Consider the following 6,070-nt stretch of genomic DNA (forward strand, 5'->3'; position numbering starts at 1 on the left):
CTTCCCACCCTCCTCTCACACTCTCTCTAGTATACTCACAATTGTTCTCTATGCTTTTATATCTTCCAGTCTTTCAGTTTTTGCCATAGATCCCCCATTTACTGTGACTTTGTGTATGAAAAACACATGTTCAAAATTTGCTCTATAGGTTATTTGGAAATGAAGCGAGGAAGGCGGAGTGAGAGAGAATGTCATGGCAGAGCTTATATCTGAAGTAAGTCTGTAACCATTATCATCACATCTGTACGCCATGCTTATTTACATATAGTCTACGGTGTGTTAGTGTAGAAAACAGACAAGAAGACACTCACCTAGTCTTCATTTGCACCAAGAGAGTCCACTAGAAAAGTAAAATCTGTTTTTAATTTCGCCTCTGCTTTTCATAGTATCTGACATTCAGATAAAAACATTAATAACTTCATGGATTTTTAAATAATTCACATTTTATTGGTAAAAGTACAAAGTCATTTTCATTTTCTTAGCCTAATAAAATTTAGCTCTCCCTTGGATTACTGTTCATTCAATAATATAGACGAGAATTTCACATTAGCAAGAATGTTACACATCCAGAACAATGGATCTCATGATTCTCTGTCCTTTCAACATCATGCTCCGCTCGAAACTTTTGGTTTATGGGCTTTTCTCCTCATGAGAGTACTAACTTGAACGTGTTCTATAAAATGTCATTGTACAAAAACTGGTTTTCCCAGCTTTTGTGGAGATTATATGGTCCATGGGTTCCGCCTGGTGAGTTCCTTCTCACTGTACATCTCTGCTCATGGTGAGCATCACAGACGCGCACAGCTCTGCTTTTGATGGATGTTAGTACATTTCCTCAGTGACTGATTTTTATTAGTTTCGAAAGATAACAGTATATGCATGCACACCCGCTGATGTTTCTGAAGGGCATTGTGATGAAAGATTAGAATGCCTTTTGCCTTCTCTCTGATCAAACAGTGTGTCTTGGAGATCTTGGGTGCATTTCGTTTTGTGTCACGAAAAAAGAAAAAGGTCTGTTGACATTGTTACTTATCACTTAACTTCATTCATTCTTAATGCCAAACTCTGCCTGTTTGGTCAGTAAAGGTTGAGATCATGAGGTTAGATATCACGTAAAGTTCAGGATATTCAGAAGGTAATGCTAATCCAGAAATTATTTCAAGGGAAACAGGCAAGAAACACATGATTAAGCACAGGTGTTTAATGGCTAACTATGGAATTCAGTTCACCACATAACAGTGAAAACCTCTACCTGGGGAATTGAAAATTAACACAGAGTATAAGTCTTCATTATAATGAATACCAGTGAGAGAAAAGAACAATTCTGGGTACTTAACAAAGTTAATTCAGTGGCACCTGGCAAGCTGTATATCACAGAAGAATTTAGCATACGTGTTGGCAGCAAGGCAAAGGGAAAAAAGGAAATCACTGGGCCCAGCAGGAGTGAAAAATTAGACCTCCAAAGCATCTATCATGGAGAGTGAAACACGTTTTTCCTGAGAAATTTCTCTTCTTTCCACAGAATATGCATCACAGTTTCATCTTACCCACTGAGACCTGAGGGTCTCAAACAATTCTGTCACTGTTTATTTATGCAGTTGTGCCAGACAATCAAAGTGTAATATAACAGATAAGAACATTGACATCAGCCAGAATCATGTGAAGCATTGAGACACCTGTTTGAAGAAGTAGTAGAGCATTCCTTCAAGGTCTGGAGATTTTATCTTAAATGTCTGATATGGGACCAGCAGATGGCATAGCAGTTACATCACTGGATTCCCACATGGCTGACTGCGGTTCAATTCCTGTACCTGGTGGCTACAAAATTATACTGGGTGCATGCATGTACATGCCCAAGCTTCCAGGACGAGAGTGGAGAAGGCACTGGGGAGTAGCCATCCCTCTAAGGGTGATTTCTCACTTTCCCTCTTACTGTCTCAGTTTCTTTTTTTTTTTCTCTGGCCAGCACATGCACCCTATGACCAAAACCTCTAAAAGAAAAAGTCTAATGTGTACAGAACATAAAGAAGAGCCTCTGATGCATGTATAGTGCTTCTTTGGTGTGCTGGATACTACGGTATGAATAATAGACTGTCAGTAATATCCTGAATAAAGTGCTTAAACTGAGGGTCCTTTCTACAAGCTATCCATGGTCTGATGATCTCGTTTAACCTTCACCAATGTCCAGCTACACAGGGAATGGTCTGTAAGGGTGAGAAAAATGGTATCCAAGAAAAAAAGCACAGTTAGTTTAAGATGCACTACAATGGGGGAAAAGTCTGGAATTCACAACCTAAAGGGTCACTGAAGACACGCTAAGTGGTGGTTATGGAATACCTATATATGACAGAAGTGATCATATAGATTTTCTTCCATTGGCTTTATCATTTGACACTTGTAGCATCTTGGTTGGAAAGGGCAGTGTTCAAGATTCTTTAGGTGCCAGTGTCAGAAACCCTAATACTATTCAGCTTAGACTTAAAAAAAAGTTGTTGGGGGACCAGCAGTTAGTGTAATGGCTATGTCGCTGGACTCCCACATAGTCAACCGCAGTTCGAGGCCCGGACCCAGTGCTTAAACTCACACTGGGCATGTGTGTGTGCGTGCCCAAGATCCCTAGAGGAGAATGGAGGCGAAGGGATTGTGGCATGGCCATCCCTCTAGCCTCCTGTCTCTCTGTCTCTCTCTGTCTGTCTGGCAAGCACACGTACCCTATAGCAAAAACCTCCCCCCCCCCCAAAAAAAAAGAAAAAGAAAAAAAGTTGTTGGTTTATATTCCTTAAAAACCCAAGTGTAGGTCTAGATGCAGCACTAAGTCTCTCTAGGGCATTGGTCTTAGGCCTAGGCTCAAGGAAAAGATAGTCTCTTCCCAACAGTTCCCAGGCAAGTCTTTGATTCCTCTCTATCTTGGTTCTCTCTTGCTCTCTTCTCCTCTCCTCTCAGTCTCTAGCTGTGCCTTGGTGTTCTCATCTTCACCTATAACTCCACCTTCCTCCTGCATGCTCATGACCCCCAAGTCACCTTTGGAGCTCCTGCAGTGTTCTGAAACCATGGATCTACATGTCAAACTTTCTTTTGCTAGGTGTCCCAGTGGTGCCTCAATCTAGGGATACCTTTGTTGTCTAGATTGTCACCTCCTTCATTCTGAGAGCAGGATAGGACTGGGCAAGGTGGATTTTAGGGAGGGATGTATGTGTGTAAGTTACAGAGTTGGAAATACCTTCGATTATATCTTACTTTAAAAGTTACCACCTAAACACCAGTTTCATCATTTGTGAAATAAATACAATAAAATATGACTGCAGCAAGGATTCAATGAAGATTGATATACATAAAGGCTTCATTTGAATGCTGGAAAATGATAGGCTAAAGATAGATGAAAGATTTATGTGAGTGTGTTATCTGATTGGCAGTGATTATTAGAGTGCCCTGTTAGGAAGGGTTAAGAGACAGTGTCTAAGCTCACCAAGAAAGATATTCGTTGGTGCTGTCTAACCAGAGCATGAAAAGGGGAAGACGTGAACCCTATGCTCATACTTAGTTCTGAAATAGGCACTCAAGGAACAGCAGCCTGCGTTGGTATGTTCAGTCATTATTACTCTTCCCTTCTTAGAGGGTAATACCACTGTTTGCTGGGGTTTCTAGACCATACTTGTTACCTTCCTTTCTTTGCAACTTTAATACTTTATATTCAGTTTGTGATGGAAGCCTGTTATTTTTGACTTATTCTTCCTTAAAATCCCTCTCTCATTTTCTCATGCAGCCAACATTGAAAGTCTTCCTCTGTTTATTTTTCACCTGGTTGAATGCAATGATTGGCCTTTTTGCCTCTAGTGTCTCTGATGATCGACATTGGTGTCAAGGAAAGTTTTCTAGATTGCAAAAATTAGAAAAATTTCAATTCCTCATTATGGTGCCTGAGATTTTTCTCACCTAATGACTAACTATCACTGTTTCTGACCTCACTGCAGAACTTTTTCCTGTTTTTGTTGATTTCTCTCCAACTTACAGTCATCCCAAATCTCTCTCCATATCCACCCTATTCTGTAAAGATGCTCGATCCTGCTTTTGACAAATTGGCGCTAGTTACTACTCAGTCTTGGCTCAGAAACACCTCCCCACTGAAACATTACCCTATCTCATTGGTTCCTTTCCTATGAGACAACAGAAGCTCTATTATAAGAACTCACTCATTCATTCATTCATAAATTCATGCATTTTTCCTCAGATTTTTCTAATATTAGCTAAGGATTATTTTAGGCACTAGAGAAAGATGTGAATAAGAAGAAAAATGTTCCTTTCATATGTACTGGTAATCACGGTGGTGGGGGATTACATGATATAAATGACTATCTTTTTCTTTTTAGTTTTTCTAAACATTGCATGTGCTCACTGGAGAGAGAGAGAGAGAGAGAGAGAGAGAGAGAGAGCAAGCATACCCTGAGGCACCAGGGGGTGGCATGGTGGTTAAGGTGCTGGACATGCCCATATGGCTGATCATGGTTCAAGTCCCAGAACTGGTGGCTTCTTTCTCACTTTCTCTCTCTCTCTCTGTGTATCTCTCTCTCTCTGTGTATCTCTCTCTGGTCAAATTAAATGAATGAATACATAAAAGTTAAGAAATAATTCTTTTTTATTTTTTGGAAAGGTTTTTGCTATAGAGTGCGTGTGCTCACCAGAAAGACAGAGAGAGACAGAGAGACAGAAAACGAGAAATCACCCCCTCACCTCACCCCAGGGGAATAGCCATGCCACAATCTCTTCTCCTTCATTCTCTTCTTGGGATCTTGAATACATATTCACATGTGCCCAGCATGAGTTTAAGCCACTGGGTCTGGGACTCGAATCATGGTTGACTACATGGGAGTCCAGTGACATAGACATTACACCAACTGCTGGTCCCAAGAAATAATTATTTTATAAAAAAAGAAAACACACCCTATGGGGAATGGTCATACCATATAATCCCTTCTCCATTTCTTCCTACTTTCAGGATTTTGGGTGTGCATACACATGCGTCCAACAGTTTTCTCAAGCCACTGGGCCCAGGACTCAAAATATGCAGTTGGCATTGTAGGATCCAGCTGCCTTAACCACCAGACTAATGGCATATCTTATACATGACTATTTTTTAGAAAAGCCATGGTCTCTGTGGAAGAGTGAATAAACTCCAGGGAGTGTGAAAATTAATAATCCAGGGCTTGCAAGAGAAGTGTTAGAAGTTCTATTTACATTTTAATCTCATGCTTTTTTAATTTCTATTTTATGTATATTTTATAACACATTTTAAAAATTGTTAAAAAACATTGTAAAATAATTTAACACTTATGTCATACATCACTGTGTTCTGGTCAATTAAGTTTGGGCTAAAGTGGATTAGGCAATGTTAAACAGGTTTCTATTGCAGCAGAGTTTCTTATAATTTATGACTTTTTAAGGGATGAATATAATGTTTTGTTTGCCTCAACTATGGAACATTATATTTTAAAATGAATCTTAGAATATGCGGGGTTTAAACACACTCTTCTGAAATGCATTTGAGTCCACAATTCTCTTACTCATTTCCCTGCTGGTCTGAATTGTATTTTCTCAATTCAATGCTTCATTCTTCACTCTGGGAACTGTATACCCCAGAATGATTTTCTTGGGAACCATATTTCCCAGAATCCCTGACCAGCAGGTTGACGGTAACATTCTGCACACTTTAGGATACATAATATTAATCCTTGGCCTTAAATGACCAATATATTTCACAATGCAAATTTAACCTATGTAATGGCAACTCTTATATTTCAAAATATTTTTCAATTTTTGAGAACCTTTCTCTAGCCTACATCTGTATATATGAATTTCTCATTTCAATTCTTAAAGATAGGTATTTGTTTCATCATCTTAGAGATGAAGAAACTGAGGCTCGAGGAGTCAAATGTACACATTAGTAAGTGGCTGCTGCATCAGGACCCAGCCTAGATTTGTCTGAGTCTTTCCATTTGTTGCACTCACTCTACTGGAATGCTTTTACTAATCAAATTGATATTTAAAAAAAAAAAAGAAAAAGAAAAGAAACACA

Source organism: Tupaia chinensis, unplaced genomic scaffold (assembly GCF_000334495.1).
Source record: "Tupaia chinensis unplaced genomic scaffold, TupChi_1.0 Scaffold000022_1, whole genome shotgun sequence".
NCBI lineage: Eukaryota > Metazoa > Chordata > Mammalia > Scandentia > Tupaiidae > Tupaia > Tupaia belangeri.